Source organism: Panthera onca, chromosome X, assembly GCF_046562875.1.
Source record: "Panthera onca isolate mPanOnc1 chromosome X, mPanOnc1 haplotype 2, whole genome shotgun sequence".
Lineage (NCBI taxonomy): Eukaryota > Metazoa > Chordata > Mammalia > Carnivora > Felidae > Panthera > Panthera onca.
In genome coordinates this window covers 78,606,340-78,624,051 of record NC_138357.1, presented here as the reverse complement: position 1 = coordinate 78,624,051, position 17,712 = coordinate 78,606,340, and the positions used below count along the sequence as shown (strand labels likewise).

At 38.1% G+C, this 17,712-nt stretch overlaps 1 pseudogene; it reads right to left on the bottom strand.

The window, feature by feature from the left end:
- Positions 1 to 16,278: 16,278 nt before the first annotated feature.
- LOC145714488 (non-selective voltage-gated ion channel VDAC3 pseudogene) lies at positions 16,279 to 17,176 on the bottom strand (annotated as a pseudogene).
- Between the last annotated feature and the right edge of the window lie 536 nt (positions 17,177 to 17,712).

Sequence of the window (17,712 nt, the reverse complement as noted above, 5' to 3'; positions counted from 1 at the left end):
AAGTGAAGATAATACAGCAACACCCAAGGCATATCAAAGATTTCTAGCAAACCACAAAAAGCTAGGAAAAAGGCATTAAACAGATTCTCATAACCCTCAGAAGGAGCCAACCCTACTGATGCTTGGTTTTGGATGTTTTTTAATGTTTATTTTTGAGAGAGACAGAGAAAGACAGACAGGGAGAGAGGGAGAGAGAGAGAGAGAGAGCATGAGTGGGGGAGAGGCAGAGAGAGGGAGAAACAGAATCTGAAGTGGGCTCCATGCTCTGAGCTGTCAGCACAGAGCCCAACATGGGCTCGGAAGCCACGAGATCATGCCCTGAACTGACGTCGGATGCCCAACTGACTGAGCCAACCAGGTGCCCCTGATTTTGGACTTCTAGGCTCCAACAATATGAGGCATATTTCCATTGTTTACATCATCCAACTGTGTTGCCCTTTTTTATGACAGGCCTAGTAAACTACGCAACTAAGAGCTAAAGTTCTAGGAGTGGCTGGGAATGACCAAAGACAGCATTTGGATTGAGAAGCCAACCTAGGATATAAGTCTTAAGAACCCCTACAGGCTGGACAGAGTAAGAGAAGCCAGCAAAGAAACCTGCAATAGACCACTCTGAGAGGCAGAAGGAAAGGAAGAAAGTGGATTTCAATGAGATGATGTTTCATTTTTATTAAATGTCTTGAAGAATTTTTTAGTTGCCAGGGAATAAAACAGTGAGCTAGGGAATGCAGGAGAAGGAGCAGGTTGGGGATAAAAAAAATGGGGACGCCCAGGGTCAAGGGAAGCAAGATCTCCTTGCCAGGGTCTGAATTTAGAAAAATGCCAAGATTGGTAAGGTTTTTCTTTTGGGCCTGTATCTCATTTCTGGAACCTATGCCATACCAGCTGCTGAGAAATCCTCACATACCCTGTTTTAAATGAAAGCCCAAAAGGCAGACATGTTAAATGTAAGATTCTGGAACTCAGCAATAACAGGTATGGACATCCACTATGTTCCAAAGTGCTTTATCAAACTGAATTTTCATGACCATTCTCATTTCCCTATTTCACAAATAAGGAAACTGAGGCTCTGAGAAATAAACTGCCAAAGGTTACATAGCTTTTAAGTGGAAGAAGTGAAAGGAGAACACAGGGGTTTCTGATTCTAAAGCCCCTGCCTTTTTCCTCACGTCAAAGAAAGCAAGTGGGTTTCTTGTCTGATATAGTCCCTGATCAGTTGGGTGGTAGCTGCTTAAAGTGCTTGTTGAGGATTGTAAGGCCATATTAGGAATTGTTGGAAAAGAGGGCTATAATTGATTATTGATGTTTGTCTTGGGCATAGACAGAGCAGGGATAGCATATTTACTATCGCCATACTACACCATATAATGGCCTTGGGTAAGAGAGATGGGGAAAGGGAATCCTTTTCCCTGAAGTATGCATAGATGGGCTTTGTCATTCCTGGTATAGTCACTTTGCTTCTGGGAGAATTAGATATAGGAAATTAGTTCATAATATCCCATGTTTTCAGAACATTCAATGGGAGCACACACTGACCAACACGCATTCATGGCACACAACCTGAAATTGCTTTTCAAGCAGAGAGCCATAGCCTCCCCTCTCTCTTAACCATGCAGAGGCCTGAAGACCTGACTCAAAGAATCACCACCCAGGAAAAAGGCCAATGGTTGAGAAATTCACATACAAAGGATGAAAGGATGACTGTGTGTGTGTGTGTGTGAGAAAGACAGAGAGACAAAGAGACAGAGAGATTCAGGTATTCAAATCACCCAGGCCTTAGAAACTAAATGGAATTAAACTAAAACCAAAGATAGTTGAATTGATAATCACCACCCTACATTCAATCAGAGCTGACCATGTGCAGGGCTGGAGTAGAGAGCTCCCTATAAGGGGTAATGTATATGGGGCAAATTCCCTTAAATTTCCCCCACACCACCAGCCTGTTATGGTGATAAAATTCCAATGATGAGAATTTCTACAAAGGACAGTTACTGTCTGTAAAGGACCCCAGGGAGTGAATGAAAGTATATGCCTGGGTTTAGAAAAGCCTGATGTCTGGGATATAGCTCTTTAGAAAAATTGTGAAAAATGTTTGTCTCTGGCATTCTCCCCATTCTACTGATACATTTAAGGGGTGATCCCTCTGAAATAACATTTACATTTTCTTAGGCTCATAACAACCTAAAATACGTTCACGGCTCCCCAAAGAAAGGTCTAATGGTTTATTCTAAGACCAAGTAGAATGCAGGGGATTGGAAGGCTCTTTTAGCTCAGTAGTTTATCAAAAGAGGCACAGGACTGACTGAAAGGAAAGGGGAGTTCTAGTCCTAGCTAAGCAATAAACTCACCTTATGACTACAGAGAGGTCACTTTACTCTGTCTGTAATCTGGCCAAAAATCCCTACCCTGAGCATCTCGCTGAGACTTCTTGGTGAACTTGAAAAGAAAAAAGGACATAGGATGAAGATAAGCATTATCTTCGTCAAGCTTTATGACAAGCTTTTTCACAAGTATTTATTCACACTGTGAGAAGAATCAAACATTCCAAGATGGCTGTATCAACCCCTCCTCCCAGGGCTGCCTTTGGCTTTTCCCCCTCCCCTTCCCCTTGGCTGTCCTCCCATTCCTGTTCCTTCACCATTTCCCTGCTCTCTTCTCCCCTCCACTCCATTCTTCTCCTCTCTTTCTGATATACATTTGTGCTGCTAACATGGGACAGTACCATATATACTCTTTGCTGTTCACTAAGAGTATACCTCCTTCTATGCCCTGGCTTCCACTTTCTCCAGTTCCAACATCCCTTGAATATTTTCCTTTTTACCTTTTTCAGTATTTATCTATAGTTTCAGTCTTGTGTGGATACAGGCAAGTTATTACAACTTGTAATGACTTATAGGTCATATCAGTTATCCCAGGCTGGCCCACAGCCCCTCCATTCTAGATATCCTTCAATGAAGACTATTCAAACCTGTTAACAGCAATCTCTAATTGAGGGACATTGACAAACATCTTTGGGTTTTTTTTTTTTTTTAGCAATTTATTATGGTGCTGTTATTTAAGCATTTACTTCAAACTTTTCTTTCTTTCTTTCTTTCTTTCTTTCTTTCTTTCTTTCTTTGAAAGGTGGCAGAAGGTACTGGAAAGAACACTATATTAGGAGTCAGAAGACTGTGCTAATCTTTGCCTCAATGTCTTTCTTCAAAATGTTTACCCCAGCATTCCTCACCTATACCAATCTACCCCACCTCTCTACTTCCTTGTCTCATAAATGATTATTGTATTTTATTCTTCATTCATATTATTTCATTACTCAATACCACATGCTCAGCGTACTGAGGAGAGTAAAACAATATCTCTGACCTTGAGGAGATGTTTCTGTCTTTGAAGAAACATTCCTGATCTTGAAGACACAGCTCCTGACCTTGAGGAGCAACCAATAGGGTAGGAGAGGCTAAGAGATCTGTGTTCTGAAGGACAGAACATTGGATGTAGAGTTACAAAGTCTTTCTGTACTTTGCCATTCTGGTATTTGAGGTCTGTGTGACCAGGGGCTAGTAATTTTAGCCTTTTGAGCCTCAGTATATTCACTTATAAAACATTAATAACATTAGTCTACTGTGTAATCTACCAATGTTGTTGTGAGGCTTACATAAGAAAAATACTGTTACTAAAACCTTTAAACCAGGGATTCTCAGCCCAGGCTATATATCCAAATCCCCTGGGGAGATGTAAAAAATACAAATCCCTGGGCCCCACCCCAGAGCAGAGATATCAATGACAATCTCTAGGTGTAGAACCCAAGCCTCAGTAGTTTTTAAAGGTCCTTAGGTGGTTCCAGTTTGCAGCCAGGACTGAGCCACTGGTTTAAACAGCAAAGCATATAGGAATAATAATCTCCCCACTGACTGAGCACTAAGTGACAGGTGTGTGTCAGGCAATTTCTCTTAAGGGAGTACCATTAAGGTGTCACATGTAAACAATGATGATATATGACAATATGTAGAGATATCAGAAGAACTGTACAAACACAAATTCTCTGGTAATGTAGCAGAGGAAGAGGTTGGTCCCAACTGAAAACTCAGGAAAGACTTCAGGGTGGAAGCAGCATTTAAGCTGGATTTAGAAGCATTGCAGGATTTCAAAGAGCAGAAGTGGGAGACAATAAGCAATGGTTAGTGCTGGCAGAAGAAATGTCATAAATCAAAGCCAAGACTATGTGCCAGACATTCTTTTAAGTGCATGATATGTATCAACTCATTTAATCTTCATAATATATCATTTTATAGGTGAGGCAACTGAGGCCCAGAGAAGTTAAAGTCACACAGCTAAGAAGCAGCTGAACCAGAATAGTTGCTCAAACAAGAAGTCTGGCTTCCAGAGCCCACACTCTGATCACAATATTCTGCAGCTTTTCTAACATGAGCAGTGCTGTGCCTTGTGAAAATTAATCTGGCCACAGACTGGATGATGATGGTGGGAGCAATGAGAAATGAGACAGAGAGATAGGTTAGTGCAATCATCAGCCTGGAACATAATAAAGGTATGAACTAAGTTTTAGGTCCTTTAATTATTTGCTACAGCTAAGAGCTGTACTTCCTCTCCAGAAAGGAAAGAAATAGAGAAAATGGGTTTATGCTTTATCAGGAAGGATTTGAGTTAACTCTGAAAAAAGACTGCCCAGAGGTGAAGATTGTTAAAGAAGTAAACATAACTGAAAGGAAAAGAAACTGGGGTATTTCTTAGGAATTCTGGGGGATGAAGATGACCTCCAAGGGTCTGTCCAAAACTTAGGACTTCCCAGATCACTCATGCTCAATTTATTGCTCACTTTGGTCCTTCAAACATAATGGGAATCTAAAATGGACAAAAATCGGTAAATGAACCAGTCTGCATTAAGAGTCTGAACTTGCCAATGAGTCACCAGGTAATCTCTAGGCAGAAAGGTCTTTTTTAATAAAGCTGGAAACCCCCTCTTTCCCTTCCACAAAGACCAGCAGTACCAGAGATTGACCACTTCCTTTAAGGTGATTTCCCAGAATTCTTTGCTCCATGCTTTCTCCAGGCTCCTCCCCTCTCTTTCTTTTCAACTCTATTGAAAACAAGCCCAGGATGCTCCTCCCAGAAGGTAAGTATTCCCCTCACCCTTCTAGTCCTGCCAGTTTGTACATACACCCCACCCTACTCTTCTGAGCCAAATAATCCTTTTCCCTTCCCTTTCTTGAAGAGGCCACCTTGTCCCACTCTGTTTAGGATTTGCTAAAAGCGTGAGAAACACTCCCTGCCTTTTTTTTTCCAGATAGAGCCTTTCTAAATTCTGTTGTAGGAATGCTGGACTGTAACCAGAGCCAGAGAACCCTAGGGAACTAAGAAGTCTTGCTTGAAACAGAAAAAGTTGTTCCCATCTGTTCCCAGTGGTTTTCCTGACCTGTTCATTAAATGTCTCCTTCAACAGGCTGGGTGAATGTGATACAGGGCAAGGATGTTGGGATACGAAACTAGAAGACCTGGGTTTGATAGATAAATTGGTTTCTATCATCTGTAAAGAAAGGATATTATAACATCAAAAAAGAGAGTCATCTACCATTATATAGTTCTGGATAGAATGACACAGTGCTGCCTATGAAGCAGTCTTGCCAAAAAATTGAATCTCTATCTGATTAAGACTCTAGATTGCTCTAATTGATAAGAAAGAGAACAGGAAGGGAACATTAAAGCCTACCACAGAGATATAGTGTGTAAAATTCAGACCAAATTGTGGGAAGCATTACAGGACAAATCACCAGTTCAGTTTCTTCAGTAAATACAGAGAGGGAGAGAGAGAGGGAGAGAGACAGAGAGAGAGAGAGAGAGAGAGAGAGAGAGAGAGAGAGAGACTGAGATTGAACCAGACTAAACTTAACAGAGACTTAAGAGACATGTCAGTCAATTTTAATGTATGGACTTTATTAGGCTCCTTATGGGAATATGACTGTTTAAAACTAACATTTGTGAGACAATCAAGGAAATCTGAACATTGATTATTGGATGTTATAAAAGGATCATTTTTATATTTGATAATGGTATTGTAGTTATAATGTTTAGATTCTTGTTATTTAGAGATGTATACTATTTTTGGACAATGATAGGATGTTAAGGATTTGCTTCAAAATAATCTAGATAAATGTGGTGAGGGAGTGGGTGGAAGAATAGATAAATTACTAATTTTTGAAGCTAGGTAATGGGTATGTAGGAGTTCATGATACTGTTTTCTCTATTTTGTATATGTTTCAAAGTTCCCTTAATAAAAAAAAAAGTTTTTAAAAACTGTTTAAAAAGAGGATGTACAAATTTGTCCAGTGATTTTGGTGTTTTCCAGAGTTCTGAAGGCACACCTTGGAGACTCCTATGAGGGGAAAGAATGCATGTATGAGGGTGGGGGCATTTAAAGTCCATTTGTACATCAATCTCAGCAATAACATTTTGCTATGTTTTCTAACATAGCTTTAACATTCTATCTTTGGCAACCCAGGCCTACTTTGAGTTTGGCTTGAGTATAGATCAAGCTACTTACACTTTAGGCTGAGTGAGATCCAATTTTGAACGCTTAAACACATACAAAAGCAGAGAAAATATTTTAAACATATTTTCTAGTCCCTATTCCTAGACTGTTCTGTGGCTTCAAGGACTCTGAAGTCTCCTGGATCATTGGTATCTAGGATGTCTGCTCTGGTTCTAGATTCAGGCTACAAGTATGTGAAATATCATTTACAGTTTGCCTTGGAGAGCTCTCCTTCCTTGCCAGAAGTTCCTCTCTACACAACTAAATAAGGCATATCACACCTCCAACACAAATAACTCATCCCTCAGGGGCCTACCTCTCCCCACCCCCTACCCCTAGTGGTTTTCCAGACCCAATCATCACAGTGATATTGGAAATGCCTTTCACATACAGTAAAATAAAAGTCATAATTTCTGGGAATAGGAGGGTTAGAAAGACTTTGGGGAAGGTTAGGCAGGGATCACAATTTTATATGAGGTCTCCCTTAACTGGAGAATAAAGAACTGGGAGACTTGGAGTATGTTCTGATATTAACTCCACCAAATTAACATGCCACAAGCAGGCATATTATTAAATATGGGCCTGTTGGGCTATAGGGTACCATTATGGATGCTAATCTAGGAGAATAAGGTTCCTCTAGGAGATTGGGTGGGGCAGAAATTGGTCCTCAGTTGGAGAGAGAGACCCTGTTAGATTGCCCTTCTCATTTTCCAATGCCCTAATTCTCTCCCATCTGGAAACAGTTCTGAGAGACAATCCCAGAATTTCTAAAGGGGAAGCTTCAGTTATTTTCCAGTTTTTGAAAAACAGGCAGTCAGAAGGGAGATAAGATTCTGGGTAAGGCCTGTCAGCCACCTACTGTCTCTGAACGGCACTCCAACCTTCTGAGGGACAAATCCTTGCCTACCCAATGAGATATGTGGCCCTCATCCCTGCTCCCAGCCTTAGTCCTTGGCTACAGCCACCAGCCCTCTGAAAAATTGGCGAGCATAGTGTCTATGTATGTATGTATGTATGCATGTATGTATTTATCATAGTGTCATCTTTATTTTTTAGTGTTTATTTATTTTTGAGAGAGAGGGAGAGAGAATGCATGTGGGGAGGGGCAGAGAGTGAGGGAGACGCAGAATCTGAAGTACGCTCCAGGCTTTGAGCTGTCTGCACAGAGCCAGACGTGGGGCTCAAATTTACGAACCATGAGATCATGAATTGAGCTGAAGTCAGACACTGAATCAACTGAGCCATTCAGGTGCCCCATAGTGTCATCTTTAGAACTAACATGAATGGCAGCTTTCATCTTCTCCTCAAATTTACTTTTGCTGAATGTTGAGTTGGAGGGTACATTTCCCTACCCAACCCCATTCCAGTCTCTACACCCATGAATAGATGCTTTCCAAACAGCACGGGTTGGGGAAGCCTGACAGTGCAGTTTCAGTGTGTTAGGATCTAATGAGTGCTATCATTTTCAGGGCTTGGAGTTCCTCTTCAAGTCCTCTCCTGTCTCATCTGATGGAGGCAAAGAAGTGCTAATTATTCAAATCCAACCCAGCTCCAAGTGTCAGATACTCAGGTTCCTAAAGAGAGAGAACATCTTTTGTTGGGGTTGGAACCCAAGCTTCCCTCTTGCCTGGGCCCCATGCAGCTGCTGGGTCTTTCTCCATAATAGGGCCCACCTCATGGGTAAGTGAAATTCACAAATAATCCAAAAACTTTACTTCAGCTATTACCATATTATTAAAACTTCCTCTCCAACAATACTTTGTTTTTTACTTTTGATGACAGAAATTTTCGAACATACACACAAGCAGAGAAAGTCATAAAGTGAATCCTCATGAGGATCTATCTTCAATAGTTAGCAAATCATGGTTATTTCTTATTTCATCAAAATTCCTTCCTACACAAAAATTTCTTTCCAGAATATTATAAAGCAAATCCGAAACATACCATCATACATCATATCATTTTACCCATAAATACTTCAGACTACAGACATAACTGGTTTTATTACACTTTGGTTTGTCGTGCTTCACAGATACTTAAGAGTGTGTGTGTGTGTGTGTGTGTGTGTGTGTGTGTACAAATTAAAGGTTTGTGCAACAATCAAGTTTACTGGTGCCATTTTTCCAACAGGATTTCCTCACTTCCTGTCTTTGTGTCAAATTTTGGTAATTCTTGCAATTTTTAAAACTTTTCTATTATTGTATTTGTTATGTGAATCTGTGACCAGTGATCTTTGATGTTAATATTGCAATTGTTTTGGCACACCATGAACCGCACTCATATAAGATGGTGAATTTAATTGACAAATGTTTTATGTATTCTGACTGCTCCCCTGACCAGGAATTCCCCCATCTTTCTCCCTCTTCTCAGACCTCCCTATGCCCCTGAGACACAGCAATATTAAAATTATGCCAGTTAATAACCCTACAATGTCCTATAAGTGTTCAAGTGAAAGGAAGAGTGGCATGTCTCTCACTTTATATCAAAAACTAGAAATGATTAAGCTTAGTAAGAAAGACATGTCAAAAGCCAAGATAGGTAAATGGCTAGGCCTCTTGTGCTAGTGAGCCAGGTTATGAATGCAAAGGGAAAGTTCTTGAAGGAAATTAAAAGTGCTACTCCAGTGAACATGCCAATTATGAGAAAGTGAAACTGCCTCATTGCTGAAATGGAGAAAGTTTTAGAGGTCTGGATAGAAGAAAAAAACAGCCACCACATTCTCTTAAGCTAAAGTAAGGCCCTAACTCTTCAATTATGTGAAGGATGATAGAGGTTGGAAAGCTGCAAGAGAAAAGTTTGAAGCTAGCTGAGGTTGGTTCATGAGGTTTAAAGAAAGAAGCAATCTGCATGACATAGAAGTTCAAGGTGAAGCAGTAAGCACTGATGTAGAAGCTGCAGCAAGTTATCCAGAAGATCTAGCTAAGATAACTTATGACAGTGGTTACACTAAGTAACAGATTTTCAATGTAGATAAAATGGCCTTCTATTGGAAGAAGATGCCATCTAGGACTTTCATAGCTAGAGAGGAGAAGCCAATGCCTGGCTTAAAAACTTTAAAGGACATGCTGACTCTCTTGCTAGGGGCTAATGCAGCTAGTGACTTTAATTTGAAGCCAATGCTCATTTATCATTCCAAAAATCCTAGTGCCCTTAAGAGTTATGCTAAATCTACTATGTCTATGCTCTATAAATTGAACAACAAAGACTGGAAGACAACACATCTATTTAAAATATGGTTTACTGAATAGTTTAAGCCCACTATTGAAATATGCTCAGAAAAAAAGATATTTCTTTCAAAATATGACTGCTGATTGACATTGCACCTGGTCACCAAAGAGTTCTGATGGAGATGTACAATGAGATTGATGTTGTTTTCATGTCTGGCAATACAATATCCATTCTGCAGTCCATGGATCAAGGAGTAATTTGACTTTCAAGTCTTTGTATCTAAGAAATACATTTTGTAAGGTTTGGCTACCATGGATAGTGATTCCCCTGATGGATCTGGGCAAAGTGAATTGAAAACCTTCTGGAAAGAATTCACCCTTCTACTTGCCATTAAGAACATTTGTGATTCATGAGAAGAGGTCAAAATACCAGCATTAAACAAGAATTTGGAAGAAATTGATTCAAATCCTCATGGATAACTTTGAGAGATTCAAGACTTCAGTGGAGGCAGTAACTACAGATAACAGTAATGGAAATAACAAGAGAACTACAGTTAGAAGTGGAGTCTAAAGATGTTACTGAATTGCTGTAACCTCATGATAAAATTTTAACAAATGAAGAGTTGCCTCTTATGGATGAGTAAAGAAAGTAGTTTCTTGAGGTGTAATCTACTCCTGGTGAAGATACTGTGAAGATTATTGAAATGACAACAAAGGATTTAGAATATTACATAAACTTAGTTGATAAACAGCAGTTGATAAGCAGAGTTTGAGGGACTAACTCCAATTTTAAAAGAAGTTTTGTGGGTAAAATCCCATCAAATAGCATTGCATGCTACAGAGAAATTGTTCATAAAGGAAGAGTCAATTGATGCAGCAAACTTCATTATTGTCTTATATTAAGTAATTGCCACAGCCATCTCAGCCTTCAGCAATGACCATCCTGATCAGTCAGCAGCCACCAACACCAAGGCAAGACTCTCTACCAGAAAAAGATAATGGCTCACTGAAACCTCAATTGATAGCATTTTTAAGCAATATTTTAAAATTAAGGTATGCACATTGTTTTTAGGCATAATGCTATTGCATATTTAACAGACTACAGTATAATATAAACATAACTTTTATATGCACTGAGAAAACAAAAAAATCATTTGACTCATTTTATTGTGATATTCCATTTATTGTGGTGGCCTGGAACTGAATTCACAATATCTCTGAGGTGTGCCTGTATACCATTTACACACTTTTTATAACCAGAGATGAATGAAGGATATAAAAAGCCCTTGTAAAGATTCAGCAGTTCCGCTCTCAGCCATGCCACTGACGCACACTCTAATTTTGGAAAAGTCCCTTTCCTTCTCTAGAAACTCTAGAAATCAATTTTCTCATCAGCATAATGGGGTAGGAAGGGTGTTGGAGGTGTAGTGGTATGTGTGTTGGGAGATGGTGGTGTACTAAACTAGTGCTTCACAAACTTTAAGTACACAGGAGTTCCCTGTTAAAATGGGGATTCTGATTCAGTAGGTCTGAAGTGGGGTCTGGGGTTCTGTTCTGCATTTCTAACAAGTTCTCAGGTACAACAACATGTATAGGTAATAAGATTAAATATATCAGGAACTGTTCAAGTTTTGTAATTCCACAAGTCCAGAATTCCTGATAATTTTGTCCATCTCTCTTAACACCAGGTGTGAGTCATGCTTTAAAACATCCCAAAGTTTCCCAGTTTTAAAATTCTCATAGGAAGGTTTATGTGCATCCCGATTCATTGGTTCCAGGTAGTTGTAACAGAAGTCAGCTGGTACCAGCTCTCAATGGCTGATTATCAAATTTTCAGGAACTTTGTCACTTGTTAAATACAACCAGCATTAAAAATAGACACCCATGTTCATAGTAGCATTATTCACAATCCTGAAGAAGTAGAAGCAACCCTAATGTCTATCAATGGATAATTGGACAAACAAAATATAGTATGTACATGCAATAGAATATTATTCAGCCTGAAAAACAGTAAGGAAATTCTGGAACATGCTACAACATGTTCTTAAGGAGATTGTGCCAAGTAAAATAAGCTAGTCACAAAGAGACAAATACTGTATGATTTCATATATGAGTATCTAAATTAGTCAAATTTATACAAACAAAAATTGAATGGTGGTTGCCATTTCCCCAGGGACTGGGGGTTGGTTAATAGGGACTTGTTTAATGGGTATAGAGTTTCAGTGTTGCAAGATAAAAATGTTCTAATGATCTCTTTTGAAACAATGTAAATATACTTAACATTAATGTGTTTTTATCATGATAAAAAATTTAAAAATGATGACACAGAAGATGTAGTACAAACACAGAATGGAATGTTATTCAGCCATAAAAAAGAATGAAATATTGCCATTTGCAACAACATGGATGGAGCTAGAAAATATAATGCCAAGTGCAACATGTCAGTTAGATAAAGAAATATACCACATGACTTCACCCATCTTTGCAATTTAAGAAACAAAACAAATGAACAAAGGATAAAAAAGAGATAGTCAAAACAAGAAACAGACTTTTTTTTTAGTTTTAATTTTAATTCCAGTTAGTAAGTGTATAGTGTTATATTAGTTTCAGGTGTACAATATAGTAATTCAACAATTCCATACATTACCCTATGATCATCACTACAACTGAACTCCTTAACTCTCATCACCTACTTAACCCATTCCTTCAACCACCTCCCATCTGGTAACCATCAGTTTGTTCTCTATAATTAAGAGTCTGTTTCTTGATTTGTCTCTCTTATTTTTTCCTTTTGCTCGTTTTGTTTCTTAAATTCCACATATGAGTGAAATTGTATGGTATTTGTCTTTCTCCAACTGACTTATTTTGCTCAGCATTATACTCTCTAGCTCCATCCATGTTGTTGCAAATGGCAAGATTTTATTCTTTTTCATGGCTGAGTAATATTCCAGTGTGTTTGTGTGGGTGGGTGGGTATGTGTGTGTGTGGGGTGGGTGGGTGTGTGTGTGTGTGTGTGGGTGTGTATCACTTTATTAATCAATGGACACTTGGGCTGCTTCCATATCTTGGCTATTGTAAATAAGTTGTAAATATGCTGTATTTACAATTGTAAATTGTAAATATGTTCTTATAAACATACGGGTGCATGTATCACTTTGAATTAGTATTCTTCCATTTCTTGGGTAAATACCCATTATTGTGATTGCTGGATCAAGGTTAAGGTTCGGGTTAGGGTTAGGGTTAAGGTTAGGGTTTGGGTTAGGGTTATTTTTAACTTAAAAATTTTGTGTGTGTGTTTTATTTTAGTTCTGAGAGAGACAGAGTGTGAACCAGGGGAGGGGCAGAGAGAGAGGGAGACACAGAATCTGAAACAGCCTCAGCTCAGAGCCTGATGTGGGGCTTGAACTCAGGAGCCGTGATCACGACCTGAGCTGAATTCAGATACTCAACTGACTGAGTCACCCAGGTACCCCATTGAGTCACCTCCATACTGTTTCCAGAATGACTGCACCAGTTTGTTTTCCTACAAACAGTATAGGATTGTTCCCCTTTCTCTGCATCCTCGCCAACATCTGTTGTTTCCTGTGTTGTTACTTTTAGCCATTCTGACTGGCGTGAGGTGATATTTCATTGTAATTTTGATTTATATTTCCCTGATGATGAATGAGTGATGTTGAGCATCTTTTCATGTGTCTGTAGGCTATCTGGATGTCTTCTTTGGAAAAATGCTCATTCATGTCTTCTGCCCATTTTTTTAAAATACATTTTTAAAATAATTTTTAAGTTTATTTATTTATTTATTTTGAGAGAGACAGAAAGAGCATGAGTGGCAGGAAGGGAAGAGAGAGAGGGATAATCCCAAGTAGGCTTTGCCTAATCAGTGCAGAGCCTGATGCAGGGCTTGAACTCATGAAACTGTGAGATCATGACCTGAGCCCAAATCAAGAGCCAGACGCTTAACCAACAGAGCCACCCAAGCACCCCTTTCTGCCCATTTTAATTGGATTATTCCGTTTTTGGGTGTTGAGGTTTTTAAGTTCTTTATATATTTTGGATACTAACCCCTTATCAGATATGATATTTGCAAATAAGTTCTCCCATTCAGTAGGTTGCTTTTTAGTTTTGTTGATCATTTCCTATGCTGTGCAGATTTTTATTTTGATCAAGTCTCAACAGTTTATTTTTGCTTTTGTTTCCCTTGCCTCAGGAGACATATCTAGAAAGAAGTTAGTACAGCTGATATCAAAGATATTACTGCCTGCATTCTCTTCTAGGACTTTTATGGTTTCAGGTCTCACATTTAGGTCTTTACTCCATTTTGAATTTATTTTCATGTATGATGTAAGAAAGTGGTCCAGTTTCATCTTTTGTATGTTGTTGTCCAGTTTTTCCAACAGCATTTCTTGAAGAAATGGTTTTTTTCCCATTGCATATTCTTTCCTGATTTGTCGAAGATTAATTGACCATATAATTGTGGGTTTGTTTCTGGGATTTCCAACCTGTTCCACTGATTTATGTGTCTATTTTTTTTTTTTGCTAGTACCATACTGTTTTGATTACTATAGCTTTGTGATGTAACTTGAAGTCTGAAATTGTGATGCCTCCACATTTGCTTTTCTTTTTCAAAATTGCTTTGGCAATTTGGGGTCTTTTGTGATTCCATACAAATTTTAGGAATGTTTGTTCTGGTTCTGTGAAAAATGCTATTAGTATTCTGATAGGGATTGCATGAAATGTGTATATTGCTTTGGGTAATATAAGCATTTTAACGATATTTATTCTTCTAATACTTGAGCATGGACTTTGTATTTCTTTGTGTCATCTTTCGTTTGTTTCATCAGTGTTTTATAGGTTTAAGAGTATAGGTCTTTCACCTCTTTGGCTAGGTTTATTCCTAGTTATCTTATTTTTTTTTTTTTGGTGCAATTGTAAATGGGATTCTTTTCTTAATTTCTCTTTCTGCTGCTTCATTATTGTTGTATAGAAATGCAAAAGAATTCTGTATATTGATTTTGTATCCTTTGACTTTACTGAATTCATTTATCCATTCTAGCAGGTTTTTGGTGGGGTTTCTATTGTTTTCTATATACAGTATTATGCCATCTGCAAATAGTGAAAGTTTGAGTTCTACCTTACTGATCCTTTTATTTATTTTTGTTGTTGGATTGCTGTAGGAAGGACTTCCTGTACTATGTCGAATATAAATGGGGATAGTAGACATCCTTATCTTGTTCCTGACCTTAAGGTAAAAGCTGTCATTTTTTTCCACATTAAGGATGATGTTAACTCTGGGTTTTTCACATATGCCCTTTATTATGTTGAGATATGTTCCCTCCAAACCTACTTTGTTAAGTTTTTTTTTTTTTTAATCATGAATGGATGTTGTACTTTGTTAAATGCTTTTTATGCATCTAGTGAAATGATCATATGGTTCTTATACTTTCTTTATTTCATGTGATGTACTGCCTTGATTGACTTGTGAATATTTAACCACCATTGCAAAACAAGAATAAATGCCACTTGATTGAATTTTTAAATTTATTGTTGATTTCAGTTTGCTAGTATCTTGTTGAAAATTTTTTCATCTATGTTCATGTATATTGGCTTGTATTTCTCTTTTTTGGTAGTGTCTTTTTCTGGTTTTTGTATTAGGGTAATGCTTGCCACACTGAATGAATTTGGAAGTTTTCCTTCCTTTTCTATTTTTTGGAATAGTTTGAGAAGAATAGGTATTAAATCTTCATTAAATATTTGGTAGAATTTGCTTGTGAAGCTGTCTGGTCCTGGAATTTTGTTTGTTAGGAGTTTTTAAATTACTGATTCAATTTCTTTGCTGGGTATTGATCAGTTCAAGTTTTCTATTTCTTCCTGCATCACTTTTGGTAATTTATATGTTTCTAGATATTTATCCATTTCTTCCAGATTGCCTAATTTATTTGCATGTGGTTTTTCATAATATTCTCTTATAATTATTTATATTTCTGTTGTGTTAGCTGTTATTTCTCCTCTCTCATTTGTGGGTTTATTTATTTGATTTCTTTCTCTTTTTTTCTTTATAGGTTTGTCTAGAAGTTTATCACTTTTATTGGTTTAAAAAAATAGATCCTGGTTTATTTATGTATGTATGTATGTATGTATTTATGTAATGTTCCAGATGTGATGGGTTTATTTTATTTTATTCTGATGGAAAACCAAAGATTCCACTACAGCACAGAGACCAATATATTAAAAGCTCAGGAAAAAAGTGGTGTGGGACATGCAGGACATGATGTACAAACTGGAGGACTGAGTCATTTCCTTTGTAACATGGCACCACATTGTCGCTGAGGAACACATTTAAAATAACACTGCAGAACTCAACTGAAATGTGGCACAAACATGACAACTTCCAGGCATGCCTTCAAGTACCTCTCTTAGGATGGACTTATGATCTCTAGACTTCAGTGGGGAGGATTACAATTATTTGGAAGAATAAAAAGTTCACACTTTTGAAATTTCACAGAGGAATTTTAAGGTCAAAACATAGTGGGTTCTCTTCACCTCCAGGGACATATCAGATGCTTTACTCCAAACCACATTAAGCTTCTATTTCACATCCCAACCCAATCTTGTGACCTCCTGCATTGAAGTTCTTTCCATCAATTAAAGCTTATAGGGTCAGTTTGACTCCTGGTCAAAGAGCCTGAGTATAACCCAGTCCAGTCAGGCTGGCATTATTTACTTTAGCAGGTAGAGAAGTTCTACAGTCCAGCTTGTATTTAGCAGCGATGCCAAAATGGGCATTGTTACTGCCAGCCGTCCAAGCAAGGTTTATTGATGTTCCAATCTTCTCATTAACCTTCTGGTAGATAGACCTTCCAAATTCAGTGCCGTCATTCACATGAATGTGCAACTAAAAGTCTGCAGCCTTGTAACACCGGGCAAAATTATTCTGTGACAGTTTGGATCAGGCTGTGTCAAAACTCATCTGATAGCCAGCAAGCCAACCTTCAAAGCTAACACAGCCCAGCATAGATGGTTGGTCAAGAAAAATGTATATCAACATTGCTGCCAAGACTGAAACATTCCCGCTTATAGGAGGCCTTCAATTTCCCATTCTTCTTTCCTGTGTTTGGTACAAATATGGTATCAAGAGTCAGTTTCAACCCTTCAGCCAACTTATTCTCCAAAGGATTTCTGTTTCAACAGTATTATCTGTGTTCCACTTCTGGGTGAAAGTAAGTCCATAGTTACAGACCTTTTATTTGGTCTCTAGGTTGCCTGATGCTTTTCCTGTATCAGTGTAAGCATGACCAGAAGTAGAAAATTCCACTCCACTATAAGACTTGGTTCTCAGTTCATTTTGACCGTGCCAAATCCATATCCTTTGTTGAATACATCCTTGGTGGCCTTTCCTAGGTCACAGTAAGTCGGTGTGTTACACATATCTCCAGCCAGAGGACCTGTCTCTGCTCCACCAGGGCAATCCTGAAGGTCTTCAAACCAACGTTGTCCATGCCTCAGCTCCTGGTTTTATTAATCTGTTCTGTTTTTTTTTATCTTCTGTATCACTTATTTCTGCTCTAATCTTTATTATTTCCTTCCTTCTGCTGGTTTTAGGTTTTATTGTTTTTCTAGCTCCGTTAGGTGTAAGGTTAGGTTGTTTACTTGAGATTTTTCTTACTTCTTGTGGTAAATATGTATTGCTATAAATTTCCCTCTTAGAACCACTTTTGCTGCATTCCAGAGGTTTTGGACTGTTGTGTTTTCATTTTTTGTTCCCATTTACGTTTTTATTTCTTCTTTTTTTTATTTTCTGGTTAATCCATTCATTGTTTAGTAGCATGTTATTTAGCTTCCTTTTATTTGTGATCGTTCCAGATTTTTTCTTGTGGTTGAATTCTAGTTGCATAGCACTGTGGACAGAAAATATGCATGGTATGATTTCAATTGTCTTAAATTTGTTGAGAATTGTTTTGTGGCCTAATATGTGATCTATTCCAGAGAATGTTCCATGTGCACTTGAAA